Raw genomic sequence first — 19,649 nt, forward strand, 5'->3', positions numbered from 1 at the left:
GGATAGATTCAGCCTGATTCAGTCTGACCTTTCTCTTCGCCTGACTTCTACCTTCTTCTCATCTTCCTTGTCTCCTTGATAATTTGCTGAGCAGAAATTTCAGTCTTTCATGCTCTTAGTCGGTTCATAGTTTCCAAAGTTCTTGTTGTATTCTGTCCTATATTTTCCCCAGTTTATCCTGGACTTTTATTCTTTCAGAATTCCTATAACTGAAGGATATCACTGCATCAGAAACACTTCAAGTTTTTATGTTCATAAAAACATGTTTTGGAATCCGAGTCCACACAATATTGTTAAATGCCTCGTTAACATTATTTGTCTTGCAATGGAGGCATTTCTCTAGCAAGTTTGTATTTGCTGAGTCTCTGAATATAGGCTTGATGGCCTCAGTTACTGCCTTAGATAGTGAATATTTATGTTTGAATCCATGTAGTTTATCACTTTCCACTGCTTTGCTATACTTGCACCATATATCTTCTGCGTGTGGGCACAAGTTATGTAGAGGGTTAATATCTGTGGACAGCCTTTGAAAATATGTTGCCCACACTGATGCTGCCATGTCATCCAAACCATGTGTGTTTTCTCTAATGGCATTGTCATAGTATCCCTGAAATCAATCAATAACTTTATCAGTAAGCCTTCCAGCGTATTTCATACTTTAAAGATCTGATAATTTGGTGCCGCATAGTTTGTTTTTCAGCTGGTGAGGACAGGCTGATATCCTTTTCTTTACATGGCCCACGCCTTCAAGCTCTGTGGTAGGTTTATCATAGTGTTTGCTGTTTAAAACAGTCTTGAAGGATTTACAGTCTCCATCTCCCAGATATCGCTTATATCGATCTCCTCGCTCAGGCTGTGGGCAATGAAAAACAGCCAAAGCAGCTGTTATTTCCATGCTGTCACTTGACCTGTAATAGTTTGTTATCTCCTACACAGTGAGATTGTAATTTTCTTCTTAACGTACTGGGAGCCGAGTCAACCCTCTTCTCACCACAACAACCATAATTTTACACTATTCTATTACTATCCACAATTTGTGTAGTTCTGTTGTACCTGTCTCCTTTGTCCTGGAGTCTTGAAGATTTATTTTGATATAGTCATTGTAAAATGAGAAGTACGAGACACAACAGTCTCACTACAAACATAGGAAGCCACCAGATCTCAATACATCCGTTTTGATTCAAACGATTTATGAGTGTACCAGCAAATAATATTTAATAATCAGTGCTACCAATCTCTGGTAAACAATTCCAAACAGAACATAACAAAACCTCTGCTTCCTACATGATGAAGATTATGAGATTTGAATGTTAACCTGAAAGGATTCAGAGATATATGCAGACACCTTGTTGTGTCGAGTAAAGATATAAAAACATATTAAATATACATATATATGGATTTAGTGCAAAATTATGCACCAATATTTTCATTAAAGTTCTAATACTTATAAAGAATAAAGAAGACGAATTTTTTTGGTGATCGTCTCACCTGATCACTGAGCCGAGGAGGACGTGAGATTAGTTAATTTGCGTCAGACTTTAACTGCGCAGCTTTAACTTCAACAGCCAGCTACCTGCTATCATCATACACTTTGGCAAATCTTCTGGTGTTCATACATGCATTTCCGGGGTTCTTTAATTAAATCACTAACCATTTCTGTAGTCATTGGCCATATCTGCGATGACACAATCACCGCCGCGCGGTATAGGGCGTCTTGTCACGGTCTGCGCGTCTCCCCCCGGCGGAGGTTCGAGTCCTCCCTCGGGCATGGGCGAGTGTGTCGTCCTTAGCGTAAGTTAGTTTAAGTTAGATTAAATAGTGTGTAAGCTTATGGACCGATGCCCTTATCAGTTTGGTCCCATAAGGCTTTACCACAAATTTCCAAAAATTCCATAATCACAACCCTTTTATCACTTCTTAATTGTTTATGCGGTTGACTGAGTGAGTAAATCATTTGTTTGACGTACTAAACCAAACTTTTAAAGTGACCACTAGTTTCCTTTTGCAATTAGATGTGCCCCTTCATTAATATATTAATGTGAAGTGTTTTTTCTACATTTTAATGGTTAATTGCGCCACTCCCTAGAAACTTTCATTCAGTAAGTTGCAATACGCTATGTCCGCTAAACTTGCGTGAGTTTATAGGGAACTTCCCTTCCATGAAGGTCACAGCGGGTCGGACCTACAGCATCTCAGAGGTATGCAAAAATGGTTAAAATGGCTCTGAGCACTCTAGGACTTAACGTCTGAGGTCATCAGTCAACTAGAACTTAGAACTACTTAAACCTAACTAACCTAAGGACATCATACACATCCATGCCCGAGGCAGGATTCGAACCTGAGACCATAACGGTCACGCGGTTCCAGACTAGAGGTATGCTAAACAGCTCAACCGACATCTCACATTGACCTTCTTCAGAAACTACAGGTTTATCCAACCTCTCCATAGATACCAATCTCTCGTGGTTGCACGTACAGTATGGCTATCAGTTTCGCTGAGGCACGCAATCCACGTTCGTTCATCTGTGTACATAAGGAGACGCGACATAAGGGGCGATCAAAAAGTTTCGGTTTGGAGGCCGAAAAGTCCAGAATCGGTATGGCAATCGGGTAACACCGCCGTGAGTATAGAAGCAATTATCCCATCGGCGCAACAGTTTGATGACACCTGTTTCGTAAAGTGCCGTGTCCTGCTGCGTAAAGAAGTCCGTAACCGCCTGCTGTACATCTTCATCCGCCATGAATCGTCGATCCTTCAGGGCTGTTTTCAAGGGACCGAAGGCGAGATAATCTCATGGGGAGAGATCAGTACTACAGGGAGGATGCTCCGGTGTCTCCCATTTCAGTTGGTGTCTTCTGCATTTGCGATATGGGGCAGCCGTTGTCATGAAGGAGCAGCATCCCTTGTTGCACCATTCCCACAATGGTGGTTTTCGACAGACACACTGCCTCGTACATGTTCTTCAGTCTCCGATGGATGTATATCAGTGTTCATTCTTCAGCAGCGAAGGAAAGAATAACAGAACGTTTGTTCCGATTCGAGTCATTTGGTAATACCGTCGTCATAGTTCACGTTTCCTCACTTACCGCACGAACGACGGAAAGTAAAGAATGTCGCAGAGATCCCTTGCCTACGTGTTGGTTCTTATGTACCCGAATCAGAATCGCGCTGGGTTGCATTTGTGTTGCAGGAACGCTCTCAAACGGAAACTTTTTTATCACCCTTTATATGTGTTCTGCATTAAATGACTGTTGAGTGATTGAAGGTCGCTGAAATAATGTTTTTACGTCAGATCCAATTTTCATATCGTATAACACGTGAATTCTAATGTTTCATTTGAAATACATGCAATATAAAGTATCCAGGGCGCTGAGTGAGATGTGGGCTGGATATAAGAGGTGGTTGCGCCAGGGACGATTGCAACTCAAACACAATGAACGTAATGTCTGCGTTCATTGCAGTCACACAATTTACAGTGAAACCTTTTACTGCAAACGGAATTATACAAAATGCCAGTCTCTTACGAATCAGGTCGCAAGAGTTATTTGATATTTGCTACGAATACTGATATTTCCGAGGAGAATACGAAGAAACAGAGAGAGGTAGTCGCAGACACAAGTTATAAAACGCGTAAGGAGATGGTCTGCCGGCCGTTGTGGCCGAGTGGATCTAGGCCCTCCAGTCCGGAACCACGCGGCTGCTACTGTCGCAGGTTCGAATTACTGCCTCGGGCCTTAGGTATAAGTAGTTCTAAGTCTAGGGGACTCGGATGTTAGGTCCCATATTGCTTAGAGCCATTTGAACCATTTTTTTTTTTTGAGATGGTATTAAACATATACACGGAAGCCCTGAAGCAGAAGCAATAAACAAGAGAGACAGAGGCAGACGGTCAAAAGCTGTCTGCTCTAGAACACAAATAGAAGAGAACGTAACACAGACGGCAGACGTGGAAACTAGTCACATGGCCACTCATCCACGCATGCCGATTGGATTTTGAATGGTTGCTGGGATATGCTGGGCCTTGGTACGATCTTTGCATTGTCCTTGATGTTTGATCTACCAATTCAGCACTCATGCAGCGGCACGTGTATCTAGCTAAAACTACTGTGTACGGAAAGTAAAATCTGAATTTGAAATTGAAATATTATGAAATGTATCAAACTGTAGGTGTCCGCGTGGAGACTAACAACAACTGGGATTGTGTAAAAGACTGCTATTGCCAGTAATGGCATGAATAAATGTTAATTAAAGTGATTGCAATTATTGCAACGAGGTCCACAACAGATACTTCGTCAGTGCCTTTCCCACTAAATTATACTACCAGACACTAGTCTGTGCTGCTGCGATTGAACACGCAGATCGTATACATACTTCGTTTGTTGTGTACATCCATTGTGATTTCAGCAACTGAGTGTTGTGGCAATAAAGCTGACGATACAGCGAGCAGTTTCTTCACCTAGCCTATGGGGCTGAAGCCCACTCATACGGGACGTGCTTTTCATCGCGATGCTCGCCAGACGTGGTGTCCATCACGATTTCTGCATGCTCTGAAATGACCTACGACTTCTCATGGAACGTGCTCCTCTTCGTGATTTTGACTTCAGCGCTCTCCAACGACAGTTGCTAGATGCATATGGCGTATAAATCACAGTCCCTTTATGAAAAATAGCTAAGCTAACCCTGTTAGCGATTGCCGAGCAAAAAGGGAAAAAATCGCTAAGAAGGTTGTGGACGCGTCGATGGCTTGAACAGCGTATTGCTGGTACATATATATAGTAGAAGTTATTCACTAACTCAAAAGAAGCATCATTCCATTTTCGGTTTTAAATAGATTGTAGTTAAAGTATAGCGTCATATATCAGTTTGCCCATGCATAACATCCATATTCTCGATGTTGCATTGACTGCCATCAGCCTGAAGTAACGCACTTTATCACACTCTTTTCAAAAATGAAATTCGTTGCGCTGTTTCATTCAAATAGACGAGATTATTTTTTCGAATATGATCACCATCACTGGTAAAGTTACTAACAGTAAGACAGAAACATGAGCCTGTCCCTAAAACCAGAGATAGATGTATATATCTTAGAGAAAGTTTCATGATAACAAAAGCTACTAGAGTGTAACTACTGTTTACTTTCTGACATGGACCGGCAGTTACATTACAATTTCTGGTCACTAGGGAAACACTCCAGTCACTGGTCTCTGTAACAACAATAGCAGCAAATACAGTATTGATAATAAATAGCATCGACTTTGGAAATAATATTTTTATAAAATTAATAGCAAAGACTCAGATTACTATACGAAACAAAAGTGAAGAGAAAGTATTTTTATGGAGGTGGACGCGAACATTTTACCTTCTTCTTTGCTGCTTACAGTTCATGACACTATCATCGCTATCACTTTCGCTACGGATTAGACACAGCAGTCAGCTCTCCAGTAGGGTATATACTCTCCAAAGGCTGTATCTAGAAACGTAATTACTTTATATGCAAATTGTACCAAACAGACACAATTTTGGTAGTTCATCATTGTGCCATAGCATTCAAACGGCATACTTTCATAACACACGAGTTATAACTCTAAAAAGGTGAACTATGGTAGGTCTTTACCTGTCTATATGTAGTGTCTTGTTATTATATTACAAAAAATCTTAGCTAAAAAGATATGTTTTCGAAAGATCTTCAATTTGCTGTTACTTCGAAATAGTTTATATTCACGCTATGTACTCTATGATGAAGAAAACCTACTAAATGCGTAGTTTAACTCCATACAATACGGCAGATCCTACGTTCTGCTTGTGAGGAAAACAATGTCGCAGATGAACGTCTAAGTTCTTCTCCATGAGGCAAAAATCCAACATGCTGCCGCAGTGTAGTGGAACTTGGAATTCCATGCGGTGACGTCACCAGCTCCTTGTCCACGTTCATTTTCAAGTCCCGTGAGAGAGCGCCGTACGTAACAGACAGCGCACGCAGCATAAAATCAGCCAGAAGACCAATTAATAACGGCACCACAAGCATCGGAGAGCATTTGGACTGGGGGACCGAGGCAAGGGGTTCCAGTGGCGGGGCTGGCTCCGCCTGAAGTACTGGGTTCATTGACTACCATCACCCTGCCACCAGCGAGCCTTCCATGCCACCTTTGCCGCCGCTATCTTCGCCACCTCTTCCGACGGCTCCATCGCTGTCAGCACTCAGTGGCGGGAACCTGTGGACCACAATACGGCTCAGCAAGAGTGTATCAGTATAAATAAAGTCACTAAGTGGTGTGTCTAGGTGGTTAGCACACTGGACTCACATCCAGGTGGACGGTGGCTGAACCACCAAACAATTAAAATTTCGGTTATTCATGGTTTCCACAAAGTCATTTACGGCAAATTATGGCATGAGTGATTTGAAAAGGGCATGACAGACTTCCAAGCCCATCTTTTCCACAGTCTGTGCTTGTTTTCTGTCTCTAATGACGTCTTCGCCGACGCGACGTTTAACCCTTATCTGCCTCCCTACATTGGTAGGGTAAAGTTTCAGTAAATCTAATCGATGTCGGGTTACGTGATCGTTTTCTACCACCTACGTTGTCGCCATGTGCCACCTCATGTCACTGTGGTGCTACCCAAGACGCCACGTTGTACTAATTCTATGTCCACAGGGTCTGTACGAAAATGCCGTCTGGAGCCTAGTGTCGGACACGTGTTAAAGCCTATCTATTTAGATTTTTCCTTATTCTCCTGTTCCTTATTATTTTCCGCACTCTGAATTGTCCTTACTTTTCTACTGGTACAGTGATAGTAAAATTTCTGATGCTTACCATATTCGATCCATCTGTCGCACAATTCGTTTTAAATGCCAGAAACGTAATCACATATACAGCAGACGTGATATCATATACAAGTTGTTAAAATAAAGTGTCTGATACTTTGAGAAGTGGTAGTACTCATCAAAACAAGAAAAATAAGAGTATTCAACATGGATCCGAAAATGCATACTTCCTGAAATAAGTCCAATAAACATGGGTTCGAAAATACATACCTTCTGCAATAAACACGTGTTTACAAGAGGTTTTCAAAGTGGCGCCAATTGATGACAATGAACCCCTCAGACCTCCGGCGTAAGGAATGACGCACCCATTGAAGTATACTTCGTTGCTGTTGTACCTGCTGGCACGCATTGAAGACGTGACGCTGTAGTGTCCGCATATCGTTGATTGGTGTGGCGTAGAAGAGTTTCTGAAAGTGTCCCCATGACCAAAAGTCTAGTGCATTGAGTTCTGGGGAACGAGCAGGCCAAGGTGTGCCTTCCCGCATCCCCCACCCCCTACTCACCACCGACCAATCCAGCGGTTCCGAAATGTCAGATGTTCGTGAACATTGTGACGAAAATGAGCTGGTGTGCCATCATACATGAACCCCATTTGTATTCGCTGCTGCAATGGCACAGCCTCCAGCACGAGGAAATTCAGGTAATGCACCCCCGTTAACATTTGTGGTAGTACGTACGGCTCTATTAATCTATGGCCAAGTACGTCTGCCCATACGTTGATTGAGAGTCGGTGTTGATGCCCTCTTTCCTGAGTTGCTTGGGAATTTACATCTGCCCACACATTCTGGTTATGGAAATTCACAGCACTATCTCTTGTGAACCCTGCCTCATCTGTATATAAAATCTGGGAAGGGAACAGTGGACTTGCGGCTCACTTCTGCAACAGCCACTTACAGAACCGCGGTCTGCCATGACGATCCTGTGGCCTTAGGACCTGTACGCACTGTAAATTACATGGGTAGATTCACTGTTCATGAAGTAACCCCCTCCAAATAAGAGAGTGAGACAAACTTTCTGCTGATGCTAATCGTCGCACACTAGTCTCAGAGGTTTAAGCACAAGCTCCTCCATGTCAGGTGTGCGGACTATGCGGGGCCTTCCAATATCAGTCTTCCGAGGTGCAAGGGTACCTTTGTCCCTCAGACGCTGGAAGAGTCTGCCGAGCAGCTTACCAGAGGGCACTCTGCGCTGTGCATATTTTTCAGCGTGAGGGGCACAGGCTCGCGGGCTCCGTCTATTTGCTGAAGGATAACAGAATATCATATGCACCGTTTCGCTTGTCGAGTAGTAGACTACCGCCGCTAACGATTGCTGGAAGAGAGAAAATGTAAATATACTACACCATTTGTACGTACGAACTGTGCAATAACAATAAACACATAAGTGAATCTGTGTTTGAAGAAAGTAAAACACATTGGTAGGTTCCTAAAGTTGACAATACTGTGTAATAAGGCAGATGAACACGGCGAAAGCTAACGTAGTCTACAACACGACTCGATCCACACAACTGACTGTAGACCACCTAACAGTAGCTAGAGTTCTTTAAGACATCATAATACCCATCCGACAAATTTGACGGAGCCCCAGTGCAACGGCTGTGCTAATATCCTCAACCAAGCGTCGCGCAGCTCTTCTTATAAACACGTGTTTATTTGGGAAAGTATGCGTTTGCGGAGCCATGTTAATTGGACTACTTTTACTTGTTTTGATGACTACTACCACGTCTCAAAGTATTCGACAATTTTGTCCGAACACCCTGTTTAGTGGACCAGAAAAATAAAATGCTTGCTGTCGGTCTCAGCTAAATACTGCAAAAATTTGATCTTTTGTCATATTTTACGAGCTTATTGCACATTTATTTGAGGCAATTAACGTTGATATTATCATAGTAAAAGAATACACGGAGACGCAGTGTTGACTAGGGATCTCAGAAAATGCTTTAACCCTTACATTCTACACTCCTGGAAATGGAAAAAAGAACACATTGACACCGGTGTGTCAGACCCATCATACTTGCTCCGGACACTGCGACAGGGCTGTACAAGCAATGATCACACGCACGGCACAGCGGACACACCAGGAACCGCGGTGTTGGCCGTCGAATGGCGCTAGCTGCGCAGCATTTGTGCACCGCCGCCGTCAGTGTCAGCCAGTTTGCCGTGGCATACGGAGCTCCATCGCAGTCTTTAACACTGGTAGCATGCCGCGACAGCGTGGACGTGAACCGTATGTGCAGTTGACGGACTTTGAGCGAGGGCGTATAGTGGGCATGCGGGAGGCCGGGTGGACGTACCGCCGAATTGCTCAACACGTGGGGCGTGAGGTCTCCACAGTACATCGATGTTGTCGCCAGTGGTCGGCGGAAGGTGCACGTGCCCGTCGACCTGGGACCGGACCGCAGCGACGCACGGATGCACGCCAAGACCGTAGGATCCTACGCAGTGCCGTAGGGGACCGCACCGCCACTTCCCAGCAAATTAGGGACACTGTTGCTCCTGGGGTATCGGCGAGGACCATTCGCAACCGTCTCCATGAAGCTGGGCTACGGTCCCGCACACCGTTAGGCCGTCTTCCGCTCACGCCCCAACATCGTGCAGCCCGCCTCCAGTGGTGTCGCGACAGGCGTGAATGGAGGGACGAATGGAGACGTGTCGTCTTCAGCGATGAGAGTCGCTTCTGCCTTGGTGCCAATGATGGTCGTATGCGTGTTTGGCGCCGTGCAGGTGAGTGCCACAATCAGGACTGCATACGACCGAGGCACACAGGGCCAACACCCGGCATCATGGTGTGGGGAGCGATCTCCTACACTGGCCGTACACCACTGGTGATCGTCGAGGGGACACTGAATAGTGCACGGTACATCCAAACCGTCGTCGAACCCATCGTTCTACCATTCCTAGACCGGCAAGGGAACTTGCTGTTCCAACAGGACAATGCACGTCCGCATGTATCCCGTGCCACCCAACGTGCTCTAGAAGGTGTAAGTCAACTACCCTGGCCAGCAAGATCTCCGGATCTGTCCCCCATTGAGCATGTTTGGGACTGGATGAAGCGTCGTCTCATGCGGTCTGCACGTCCAGCACGAACGCTGGTCCAACTGAGGCGCCAGGTGGAAATGGCATGGCAAGCCGTTCCACAGGACTACATCCAGCATCTCTACGATCGTCTCCATGGGAGAATAGCAGGCTGCACTGCTGCGAAAGGTGGATATACACTGTACTAGTGCCGACATTGTGCATGCTCTGTTGCCTGTGTCTATGTGCCTGTGGTTCTGTCAGTGTGATCATGTGATGTATCTGACCCCAGAAATGTGTCAATAAAGTTTCCCCTTCCTGGGACAATGAATTCTCGGTGTTCTTATTTCAATTTCCAGAAGTGTATGATTTCCCTAAATGGTTTAAGCAAAGACCGGAGTTGTTTCCTTGAAAGACACACGGCTATTTTCCTTTCCACATTTGTCCTATCTAGGCATTCCTACATATTTAATCACATCATCGCCGACGGGTCGTTAGACTCTCTCCTTTGAACTTTCTGATGCCATAATTCATGTTTCCCTCTCTTTGTTTCGCTACGACTGCTACGGTCGCAGGTTCGAATCCTGCCTCGGGCATGGATGTGTGTGATGTCCTTAGGTTAGTTAGGTTTAAGTAGTTCTAAGTTCTAGGGGACTGATAACCACAGCAGTTGAGTCCCATAGTGCTCAGAGCCATTTGAACCATTTGTTTCGCTACACTTGTTTCCACGTCAGTCAGGATGAAATCTTATGAGATGCAGTAAGTTTGACTTTTAGGTAGGATTTTGCTCGAGTCTGTATGGATCCCTATGGTAATTAAGCTCTTTCCATGGCAGAATAGTCTCGTTTGTTATTTTACATTTTCTGCTCAAATCTTTCACATGGTTAAATTCATACTGTCGCGGTTATCAACAAATTTAGCAGATTAGACAACCAGAAAACTTTACCGTAACAGTCACAATTTTCTCTACATACACAGGAGCAAGAAAAAGTCAGGGAAAGAAGTCTGTGATTTAATTTATGATCCACACAAGGTTCTTTAGATGTGGAGGTACTATATTTTATTAGATAAACGTGAGGAAAGAAAGTGACTAATTCCACTTTGGAAGACCACAGGTGTAACTTGTTTGAGGAAACCGCCATACAAGGACGGACACTTCCTTGTGTAGTTGCAGTTCACGGTTCGGAAGGACAGAGAATCGGACTGCGTATTTAACAGAGAAAGTCTGAGGTGGGTCGGAGCCACTGCCGCCGGTGCTCCACACGAAGGTCGTAATGAGGTCTCGCTTCCCAATATTACGCCCGGCTCCCCCAGTTTTCAGGGCGACGTACAAAGAGTTGTTGACACAGCCTTTTCTTAACATTATTTGCTGACGGGGATATAATGAGTAAGCGAGGGACACTGACGGAATGAAAGGCGGACTAAGGAAAAAAAAAACGAAAATGTTTGTAGGAAATGATGTTAACAAGTGTGCTGCAGAGCCGGAGAAAGAACGGACGTTTGTTTATATGCTTCTCCACATGTGTATGCAGATTATGCTTGTCCACATGCGTATGCAGATAAGATTAAGAGACCAGGACTTACTGTCAGTAGTTTATGATTCGAAAGCTGTTTGAGGTAGAGGCATTAGTACTTCGGCCCTTACGTTTCCCCATATTTCGAAACGACGGGCTGAATTAAAATAATAAATACAATTTTATCAAAACTCTTACCACGCATAACACATTCTCCGATTTCTGACAGGTAATGCAGATAAGTAAAAGTAAACCTTCTAATATCAACTTTGATTAAGTTCAAAAATGGTTCAAATGGCTCTGGGCACTATGGGACTTAACATCTGAGGTCATCAGTCCCCTAGAACTTAGAACTAATTAAACCTAACTAACCTAAGGACATCACACACATCCATGCCCGAGGTTTGATTAAGCGAATAGCTATATTTATTTTGTTTCATGGTTTACAACAGATAGTTTCTTATATGCAAGTAGTTTCAATATAAAGAAGGGAATTAACATTAGAATGGCGAAAGCGTTCAAAAGACGGCTACGAACTATTGTCCGCGTTATAGCAAATTCAGTTTTTAACATATTTCCTCAAAAGTTCGTGAATTTTTCTCATTGTTTCTATTTTTGACAATAATATATTGCAATTCGCTGAATTTTCGCGATTTTATGGAAATTTCGTAAAATATACCTAGAACAGTGGGTGGGGCTAGTTTACCTGTGGCGTAACATCTTTCTGGGGTATTGCCGTTTCTTTATTATTTATTAATTAGTTAATATCGAGAATTAGGGAAAGGATAGATTGCTACTCACCGTGAAGATGACACGTTGAGTTGCAAACAGGCAGCTCAACGTGTCATCTTCACGGTGAGTAGAATTCTATCCATGCCATAGATGTTGATGTTCCAACCTGGACTCGCCAATGTTTTATTTATTGCTTATTTATCTGATCAATTGCCCTATCTTACGTCTGACCAGGAGCAACAAGTACCGAAGATATTACATAGTCTTCCCAATAGTAATAACAATAATAAGGACAATAACAATAATAATGATAATAATAATAACCGACGCTAATCACAGTAATAATAATAACAATAATTCTAACAACAGTAAAGATGCTTTATAATGACAGCGTTTAGTTTAACACATCCGAAGTAATAATTACAAAAATTCTATCCTTGTATTTTGCTTTGGCCAACAATCGCTACCTGGAATGATGAGCACTGTGAGAAAGGGTTCCACGCTAGAAGTTGTAATGTAATTTATCAGTCGTATTTCGTGTGTTGCTGCTTTTTCTCACCTCATGAGTCAGGAGCCAGCATGGTCTTACCAATGAAGAGATTTTGGCTATTGTGGATAGTTCAGTTATTAAATTAGTAAGTGAGTTAAGTGACTTACCGAATTCAGATGGTGATTTTCTGCCAGGAACAGCAGATGATGATGATAGATGTTATCGTCAGCAGAGGACTCCCCACCTATAATGTTCCCACAATAGTCTCATAAGCCTACTTAGTCAACAGAGAAGATGGCAGATAGAGACGGAACGGAATGAAGAATCGCTAACACACTATCGTCTGGAAGAAGGGCAGCATTGAACGTACTGAAGGAGAGAGGGTGACCCACTGCATATGCCTGCCACCTACTTCTTTTTGACAAAGCGATGAAAATACACAGAATTAAATGCTTTGAACAAGATAAGGTACACCACAAGCACACACAAGCACATCGTGTCATTGAAGAAATTGGGGATTATGACCGGTATCATCTGTTCCTGAATGCAGTTTGTCCTAAAAGTGTTTCCTCTGGTGACTTTTATTCGCGTTCATCGGGGCCTAAGTTTATCAGGATATAATGAAAAGAGACAAATTTCCTGAACTTATAGGAGTCCTCTGCTTCTATGAGAAATCAACTCGTGTTCAGCCTATACCTGCTGACAAGTGCGCTCAATGCATTTCTGCTCACAAATTCAGGCTTATTTCCCAAATATGAAACAAGTTCACACAGGACTTCCTCTGCTGCTACCGACGTAGTGGAAATATTGCACTTGAGGAACAGGGTGCAGATATATGTAGTGTATAACTAACATACCTGAAAAACACAGACTCAAGTTTGGCATACCTACAGCTGTGGCGTCCAGTTACATTTGCAATGCCTTCCTGTGCTTCAGTAAGAGAAAAGGGCTGGAAGGGATGGTTGTTCTGGGTGACGATGGTGAGGAAACGGATGATGTCTTTCGCAATAGGGAACAGATGGAGGGAATTGTTGGGGTGGATGGGCTGATGAATGGGGCGAACGGGAATGGTAAGCTCGGTGTTGGTGGGAGGCGACTTGGCCTTGCATTTGGAGGAATAGGTGGTGTGGGATTCATTGCAGCTGTTGCAGGGAGGAGAAGAGGCGAGGTTAGGACACTGTTTAAGGAAGTAGGTGGCTTTACAGGGCAGGTGGAGGGGGGGGGAGTGTTTGCAGTTTTGGGTCAGGTGATCATTGTAGAGGAAACAGTGTTGGCAGCAGTAGGATTTAGAAAGGGAGTGGGAGGGTTCAAAGGGGTGGCTACGGTTGAAAAAAAAATGGTTCAAATGGCTCTGAGCACTATGGGACTCAACTGCTGAGGTCATTAGTCCCCTAGAACTTAGAACTAGTTAAACCTAACTAACCTAAGGACATCACAAACATCCATGCCCGAGGCAGGATTCGAACCTGCGACCGTAGCGGTCTTGCGGTTCCAGACTGCAGCGCCTTTAACCGCACGGCCACTTCGGCCGGCGCTACGGTTGAAAATCAGGGATCCCTGAGTGAGGAGGTGATCCATAGAGGAGGTGGACTCTGTGAACACGCGCATCAGGAAGGTAGGGCCGGAGTTGTTCTGGATGTGTCGGGCTGAGCGGATTTCCAGTGCAGAGTGGGCATTCAATTCCGTCAACACCTCCCCCTCGATGACCACAGGGCTGAGCTTTGTGATCATGGCAGTCCATGGTGGCGACTGTGACTTTGACACAGGCGGGGGGAACAGGGGCGATCATAGCAGGGCGAGTGGGGAGTGGCGGAAAGTCATCCCGATGGGTGGTAGCAGTGGGAAAGGGGGCAGGAGCATGAGTGGGAGCTGGAGCAAGAGCAGGAGGAAGAGGAGGAGAATGAGTTGGAGCAGTGGCATTATACTGGTGGGTATACAGTGTAGGAGAGGAGATGGAAGGGGAGGAGACTGTGAGGAGGAGAAGTGGAGCAGAGAGAGAAAGCCCTGAGGAGGCGCTCCAGTAGGTAATGGTGGGAGCAGTGAAAGGGAGGTGTAAATGATTGTGGTAGTGAGGGATTCCGTGGTGGACTGCACTGTCTACCGGCGACAGGTGTCGCCGAGGTAGGGAGAGAAAACAAGAAGAGATCAACCAGCAGACGAGCACGGGAAGACAGAATGGCGGCGGCGGCGGTGACGACGGACGGCGCACTGACGGCGATGGCGACGACGGGTATGAAGGAGACTTGTAGCGACAGCATTAGTGAATGAAACACTTATACCTATTTATGAGTCGCATCCTAGCCAACAGAAACGTGAGAAATACATTGTACGACTGGCGTCACTATCACCTAGCACACTGCGAGGCAAGCACGTGCTGCTTGGAAGTTGAGCTCTAACTGCAGTTCTATCCTCTACACAGATTCCCTAGTTTAAAAATTCCACTTCACGCAATCCGTGCCGGCCGATGTGGCCGAGCGGTTCTAGGCGCTTCAGTCCAGAACCGCGCTGCTGCTACGCTCGCAGGTTCGAATCCTGCCTCGGGCATGGATGTGTGTTATGTCCTTAGGTTAGTTAAGATTAAGTAGTTCTAAGTCTAGGGGACTGATAATCTCAGATGTCCCATAGTGCTTAGAGCCATTTGAACCATTTGAATGCAATGCGTGACTGGGATGTTGTTGTCCACACACCTTGAATTTCTCACTCAAATTGTGTTTCGTCCCTATTACTTTCCAAGACAGAACAAATCGGAGTATACACGCGTTTTCACATCGCTAAAGTGTCGTTAGTCGTTGATTCTTAGTGTGAAAATTCTGTACAACACTGTTGTACAGGCTGTATTTCTTCTAAGTATTCTCTCATACCAGGAAATCACGATAGCAATCGTTTCCTGTGTAGCTGGGAGATAGAAAATTCCAGTTAAAAGATATCGTCTAATTATCGCTCCAAATCACGAATCTTATCTGTGGCACTCTCTCCCTCACTTCTACTCAAACAGCGACAATTGATCATGAAGGTCCCACTGCTCAGTGAATAATTTTGTTCCTGCAGTTATATTATACTCTCCAGGTAAGCGTTACAGATGCCTCTGTGACGTCTCTCGGGGGCTTCCCACAGGCTAGGTAGCCACTTCCTCCGATACCGAAATGAGTGATAACCGTCGTCAGATAGATGAATATATTCAACGCTAATTACGTTCTCTCTGTCGGTGAACTTATCATGCTGGTGGAAGTCACTTATAATTCTGGTATGCTGCTCCCGAAATAACCCTTCTGAGACCTGTCGGTCTATGGGCGAAACAGAATGTTTCACTCTCTTCTCTGTCCCCATGAAACCTTCGTCCTCGAACCTGCCACTGCCACCAGGTCACATGCAAACAATTTCCACCGCTGCCAGCAGGTCGTGAAACTCCGCCCCCACGTCACAGTTCAAGTGCACTAAGAGTGGATTTAGAAAACACGAAAAAAAAACGAGTGTGGATCAAGACAGAAGTAGCCTGTGGTCGGAGTGCACAACAATGTTTACTTCTGGCTCTGCAATTCATTATCCTTCATGACGATTCACGATACCACACCGCGAACGCTGTGCAGGACCTCCTGCGTACGTGAGAGTGGGAGACACACGAACATCTGCAGATGTGACTCCGCGCGATTACGATCTGTTCGCCAAAATGAAGGAACAATGCAAACGTTGCAATACAAGAGTAGACATCATCTGTAGCATAGGACAGTCCTTGAGAAACGTTGACAGAGATTAATGCGCTGATAGTGCACGATACCATTCATCTGCGTGGGGGAAGGTGATCGAGCTGCAGAGGATTATAATGAGAAATTGTTACACGGTGGACGTCTCCCAGTAAAGTCTAGTATGAACTATAATCGTGTTGCCACTATTTTTATATATAGGTCTACGAAGAAAAGATACGAGATGTATTCATTTTCCTCTCGCTCTATTTGCGAGTGGAATAGGAACCGAAATGACTAGCAGTGGTACAGGATACCCTCCGCCACGCACCGTACAATGACTTGCAAAGTATGCATATGGATGCAGATGTAAATTTAGTCTACCTATTAAGATGTTGTCCATCCATTTATAGGCAAACAAAACTCTCATTTACCGAGAAAATAAAAGTCGGAACTTCTGCTGGTGACTTCCTCCGTGTAGAACGTGTAGAAACCTTCGTATTAGCCCCTAATTTTCTCATTGCAGTCATTTCGTGAGACATATGTGAGAGGTGGTTCTATGTTTCCCCACAACACTTAGAAGAAGCGGTACAGAGCTAACCTCTCTACTCCCCGTTTGTCAAACTATCGATTACCCGACATATTCTCAAGAATCATCCAGTCTTTGAAATGCAGCGTTTGAATCCACCTGATTTTGACGAGTAGGAGACGTTCCCTTCCAAGTAACAGACCCCTGCTAATTTTCTTGAAATCCCATCACCTTCCAACAGTGTTGTAATATTAGTTACAAATATGTCTAGTTCGCTACACATCACTGACTAGGAAGAGCGCTATCACAATAAGAAAAATAGCACACTAACGTAAAGGAAGAGATTTATAACCATGCAGAGAAATTCAGAAGATTAACACCTTCAATTCATCTATATCGACTGATTCTCTATAACCATCACCCTGCAGGTGTCCTCTTTACTTTATGGTGTTCGTATGATTACTACACATGAAATACAACAGTGTAATGGTGTCAGAGTCTTCGTTGACAGCATAGTGTTTCTTGAGAAATACATCAATATTTTTCAACTAGAGAATACGTCCATGATACGAATGTAACACTATCACAGAGATTCCAATGCACTATCTGTTGAACCATTTACAGTCTTACACCTCGACGCGTAATTCAGAGCTACTGCAAGACTAGGGAGGGATTTGGGAGTTAATCACAGCTTTACTCATTTCTACTCGCACGTACTATTCGCTAGTGAACCGATCATGATACTGTATTCCCTCTAGAACAGAGTGTATCCAAATAGGTAGCAATGGATAATTGTGTATAAGCAAACCCAGTACTTATACGTTTATCCAGCTATGGTACATCGAGTACAGTCTCCTTAGTACCTCATGCACCTCGATCCGAATTGTAGTTGCACAGTCTATAGGCGACATACCAAGGCGATTTGCTGTCACTCAGCCATTAGACTGTCACTTGCTAGTGGACGGTTTATACCTGTCCTTAAAAACATATACAAAATAAATTTGGCGCTGACTTATTCTTCTGCATTGGCTCCCCGACTTCTCAGTTCCTAGTGCTTGGGTAGCTTCCTTTATGATTCCAGAAAATAAACCCGGATCCGACATATACATTGTTCTTCATCTAAATACAGATAATTAGTGGTAGGTATTTTACCGCAGTTAACGCTTCTGACGACAGTGTATTGGATTTCTAGTCCTATCAATGGGCAATATGTATACTTACGTTCAGATCAACTACCAACCCACCAAAGAGCTTTCCGCCTGCCTGCAGAAAACTCTATCACCTGCGAACTTTCTGCATATAAAACAAACAACCCGCAAGCCGAGGTATCGTGCTTAATGGAGGGTACATCGAAACAGTATGATTCATCACCATTCCATCCCAATCTCACACTCCGTTCGAGTAAAATAATTATGGTCTAGATACTTCCATGCATACCCTAATCCAGTCAAATGTTTCCGGGAGAAATAAGAAGTCATCCGCAGAGATTTTTTCCCGTTGCGTATTCGAATGGAGTATGCCAACCACATGAAGTTTTTGCTTCGTGCATCAGTCATGTAACACGAACGTACGTGGGCTCACATGATTGGTGGATAGAGGCTATGTAGTGTTGAGCTGTTGAATTGATGTTACTTTAGACGATTCATACCATTTAACCATAAACGAGCCTATGCATGTTAATGTCGGGTTGGTAGCTGGCAGTGGTGTCATATAAGTATGAAAAGCGGGTCGCTACGCTTTCAGCTACCTAGCTTCAGCTACTTTTCAAGGTCATCCTACCACACATTCCCCCACCTAAAATGCATGCACGACAATCATTTTCACTTGAAAATGTCATAGGATTTTTGGTGTGTTTCCGAACAAGACATACAAGTATTCTTATACAAAATGTTTATTAATTTCTGAATATACATGTACATACAGAAAATAACTCTTTCTCTATGTTTGTTGGGTGTAGTTTTAATAACATGGAGCTTAAGTTTTAACTTATAACTTAAATGCACATCTGAATCAGATTTTTCTTTCTACAGACAGTAATTTGACTGTGACAATGAAGGTATGTTTTCGAATTCAATTACATATCTAATTTTGTTGCTGTAAACTATCTCCTTTATTGATTTAAAGCGGTTTCTCAGCCTTGACAGTGCAGAACTTGAGATATTTGTCACGTAGATTGCTGTTAATGCCACCACACACACAGTGTTCGTTAGTTGAATACCGCTTTCTACCAAGCAGATGAAAGCTACTAGACATTTCAGAGCAGCAGAAGCAGACATGACGAATCACAGACATTTATAGATGTCGAAAAAGGGAACCACATTCACAAGGTACCTGTGGCAGGCAGCGAGGGATGGACTTTCCCTCGTGTGTGTGACCGTGGCCGGTACCATATAATCACACACCGCGTCCGAGTGCAGCGTTACACTGTACCGCCCATGTAATGTGCTGTACCACCCAGTCTGAAAACACGTCTTCGTACAGCGCTTTAATCTCCCCGCCGACTAGTGCACTGTACCACTCTGTGCGAAACCGCGATCAATACAGCGCTATAGCCTACCGGGCGGCTTGTGCAATGTACCACTCTGTGCAAAAAACCACGTACGCTTACAGCGCTATACACTACCGTCTGCCTAATGCACTGTACCACCTATACGTTAGGGTCAGGCTCACGAGGGACAGTCCCTCGCTACCTTCCTCCCTACCACAGACACCATGTGTGTGTGTGTGTGTGTGTGGTTCACTTGTTCGATACATTGCATGGGGGCTTAATTATTATAAAATGCAAATAATTTTAATTTTTTGATTTAGTAGCTGTCTGTCCGATTACGAAGTCTCGTAAACGGTTGCCCCTGACTAGTATTATTAC

Source organism: Schistocerca nitens, chromosome 3 (assembly GCF_023898315.1).
Source record: "Schistocerca nitens isolate TAMUIC-IGC-003100 chromosome 3, iqSchNite1.1, whole genome shotgun sequence".
Lineage (NCBI taxonomy): Eukaryota > Metazoa > Arthropoda > Insecta > Orthoptera > Acrididae > Schistocerca > Schistocerca nitens.